Raw genomic sequence first — 4,250 nt, 5'->3', positions numbered from 1 at the left:
CTGTAAGAATGGTCACAATTACTCTACGTCAAGAACCATTCACGTCCACCTGTTTAAGTCCGGTTTCATGCCCCATTATAATGTTTGGACCAAGCACGGAGAAAGAGAGGTTATGATGGAAGACAATGAAGAAGAAGAGGACGACGACAGCTATCCTGGCCATGGGTTCCCTGAATACGATGATACAACAATGGGGGAAGAAGCTGAGCCGGTAATGCGGGAAGAAGCTGAGCCGGCAATGCGGGAAGAAGCTGAAGAAGAGGCAGCAGATGAGCCTGTTGATGATCTAGGTCGGGCCATTGCTGATGCAAAGAGAAACTGCGCAAGTGATTTGGAGAAGAAGAAGTTGCAGCGCATGTTAGAAGATCACAAAAAATTGTTGTACCCGAATTGCGTAGGTGATAAGAAAAAGCTGGGCACCACACTGGAATTGCTGCAATGGAAGGCAGAGAATGGTGTATCTGACAAGGGATTTGGAAAGTTGCTGCTAATGATAAAGGATATGCTTCCAAAGGATAATGAATTGCCCGAGAGTATGTACGAAGCAAAGAAGGCTGTCTGCCCTCTAGGGTTAGAGGTGCAGAAGATACATGCATGCCCTAATGATTGCATCCTCTACCGCGGTGAGTACGAGGATTTGAACGCTTGCCCGGTATGTGGTGCATTGCGCTATAAGATCAGCCGCGATGACCCTGGTGATGTCGAGGGCTGGCGCCCCAGGAAGAAGATTCCTGCCAAGGTGATGTGGTATGCTCCTATAATACCATGGTTGAAACGTTTGTTCCAAAACAAAGAGCATGCCAAGACGATGCGATGGCACAGAGAAGACCGTAAGAAAGACGGAAAGTTGAGAGTACCTGCTGACGGGTCGCAGTGGAGAAAAATCAAAAGAAAGTATGGGAAGGAGTTTGCGGATGACGCAAGGAGCGTATGGTTTGGTCTAAGCGCAGATGGCATTAATCCTTTTGGGGAGCAGAGCAGCAACCATAGCACCTGGCCTGTGACTCTATGTTTGTATAACCTTCCTCCTTGGTTGTGCATGAAGCGGAAGTTTATTATGATGCCAGTGCTCATCCAAGGCCCTAAGCAACCCGGCAACGACATTGATGTGTACCTAAGGCCATTAGTTGAAGAACTCTTACAACTGTGGAATGGAACAGGTGTACGTGTGTGGGATGAGCACATGGGGGAAGAATTTGACCTAAAGGCGTTGCTGTTCGTGACCATGAATGATTGGTCTGCTCTCAGTAACCTTTCAGGACAGACAAACAAGGGATACCGCGCATGCACGCACTGTTTGGACGATACCGACAGTATATATTTGGCTAATAAGAATGTGTACCTGGGACATCGTCGATTTCTTCCGAGCAGGAATCCCGTAAGAAAGAAAGGCAAGCATTTCAAAGGTGAGGCGGATCACCGGACGAAGCCTCACCACCGTACTGGTGCTGATGTACATGATATGGTCAAGGATTTGAAGGTGGTCTTTGGAAAGGGTCCTGGTGGACAACCTGTTCCGAATGACGCTGACGGACGCGCACCCATGTGGAAGAAGAAATCTATATTTTGGGACCTGCCCTATTGGAAAGACCTCAAGGTCCACTCCGCAATCGACGTGATGCACGTGACGAAGAATCTTTGCGTGAACCTGGTTGGTTTCTTGGGCGTGTATGGGAAGACAAAAGATACACCTGAGGCACGGGAGGACCAGCAATGTATGCACGGAAAAGACGACATACATCAGGGTCATGCAAGCTACGCTCTTACCAAAGAAGAGAAGGAAATCTTCTTTGAATGCCTGCTCAGTATTAAGGTACCATCTGGCTTCTCGTCGAATATAATGGGAATAATAAACATGGCAGAGAAAAAGTTTCAGAACCTAAAGTCTCATGACTGCCACGTGATTATGACGCAACTGCTTCTGGTTGCATTGAGGGGGCTTCTACCGAAAAACGTTCGATTAGCCATTGTGAAGCTATGTGCATTTCTCAATGCAATCTCTCAGAAGGTAATCGATCCAGAAATCATACCAAGGTTACAGAATGATTTGGTGCAATGTCTTGTCAGTTTTGAGTTGGTGTTCCCACCATCCTTCTTCAACATCATGACGCACGTTCTAGTTCACCTATGCGAAGAGATTAACGTTTTGGGTCCTGTATTTCTACACAATATGTTCCCCTTTGAGAGGTTCATGGGAGTCTTAAAGAAATATGTTCATAACCGTGCTAGGCCAGAAGGAAGCATCTCCAAGGGCCGTCAAAATGAGGAGGTCATTGAGTTTTGTATTGACTTTATTCCTGACCTTAAGCCGATTGGTGTTCCTGAATCGCGGCATAAGGGCAGACTGGATGGAAAAGGCACGCTAGGAGGGGAACAAATAATATGTATGGACGGACATTCTCTCACTGAAGCACACTACACAGTTCTATAGAATTCCGCCTTGGTGGCTCCGTATATGGATGAACACAAGAATTTGCTACGCTCCAAACACCCGGAGCGGTCTGATGACTGGATTACACGTGAACAAACCAGGAGTTTCGCCAGCTGGTTGCAAGCATGTAGCATGCATGAAACCTCTATTGAAGATGACCTGTACTTGCTGTCCAGTTACCATCTTCGAATATAATGACTTTCAAAGGGTACGAGATAAATGGTAATACATTTTACACGATCGCCCAAGATAAGAAGAGCACCAACCAAAACAGTGGTGTCTGCTTTGATGCAGAAACCAAGACGGGAAAGGAAACATATTATGGTTATATACAGGACATATGGGAACTTGACTATCGACGTGGTTTGAAGGTCCCTTTGTTTCGGTGCAAATGGGTCAATATGACACGAGGCGGGGTAACGGAAGACCCGCAGTACGGAATGACAACAGTGGATCTCAACAATCTTGCGTATGCAGACGCACCATTCGTCCTAGCCAATGATGTAGCACAGGTTTTCTATGTGAAGGACATGTCTATCAAGCCAAGAAAAAGAAAAGATAAGGAAGCGAATGCATCGTACGATGAGCCAAAGCGGCACATAGTTCTTTCTGGGAAGAGAAACATCGTGGGAGTGGATGACCAGACAGACATGTCAGAAGATTATGAAAAGTTTGATGAAATTGCTCCATTCACAGTGAATATTGACCCGAGCGTCCCGTTAAATGATGAAGATTTTCCATGGTTACGGTGCAAAGGGACACACGCGAAGAAAAAGTTTCACACCCAAAGATCTGGGATGTGATCGGCTTCACTAGCTATCATCACTTTCTTCTGTGTTTCACACCCAGAAGGGAATCTATGTAATAGTTAGGGTAGTTAATTATGTGTTTTGGCATTTGAAACGCGAAAAAATTTTATTTGCAAACAAATTCTTTCATGCCTTTACTAATTTTTAAAGTTAAGTTATTCACAAACTAGTGATTCACACTAATTTCAAATAATTCAAAATTTAAACTATTCAAATTTGAAAACTACGGGCACTAACAAAAGTTTGTATTTTTTTGTACCTAAAGCAAAAATATTCACAAAGAAACTCTAAATACAAAAAAACAACTCAAAAATAAATAAAGCAAAAAAAAGCCCGCCTACTAGGCTAGAGCGGCCTGCATACGACTAGAAACCCAACCCGTTGTTGGGCCAGGATGCAGGCCCGCAAAGGCCCAGTAGGCCCACGGGGCAGCACAGCACAGGTAGGCCTAGAAGGCCTGCATTTGAGAGGAGCTCGAAGGAGCAGCCGCGGCTGGGTTTATAAACCAGTGCGGCTGCCCTTTGCTAGGCGAGGTGGGACTAAACTTTGCGCCCCTCGCCTGGCAGCGCACCCCCCTTTAGTACCGGTTCGTGGCACCAACCGGTACTAAAGGGGGGGCCTTTAGTACCGGTTGGAGCCACCAACCGGTACTAAAGGGGGTCGCTTCCCGCCGCTTGGCCTGGCCAAAACAGGCCTTCCAACCGGTACTAAAGGTGTCCCCTATATAAGAAACACTTCGAAAATTTTCAGTTTCTCATCTTCCACTTCTTTCTGCCGCCGCCCCGTCCCGCGCCGTCGCCGCCCCTATCGCGTCATCCCCATCGACTCCGCGACGCCCCCGTCCTCGTCGCGTCGTCCCCGTCGACTCCGCGGCGCCCCCGTCGCCGGCCTGTCGCCGCACCGGCCTGTCGCCGTCCTGGTCGCCGCACCGGCCCGTCGCCGATCCCCTCGCTTCGCCGTCGCCGTCGCCTTTGGATCGACCTCGCCTCGCCGTCGCCGTCGCCTCGACC

The sequence above is a fragment of the Triticum dicoccoides genome, chromosome 7A, assembly GCF_002162155.2.
Source record: "Triticum dicoccoides isolate Atlit2015 ecotype Zavitan chromosome 7A, WEW_v2.0, whole genome shotgun sequence".
NCBI classification, from domain to species: Eukaryota; Viridiplantae; Streptophyta; class Magnoliopsida; order Poales; family Poaceae; genus Triticum; species Triticum dicoccoides.
This window is presented reverse-complemented; position numbering follows the sequence as displayed.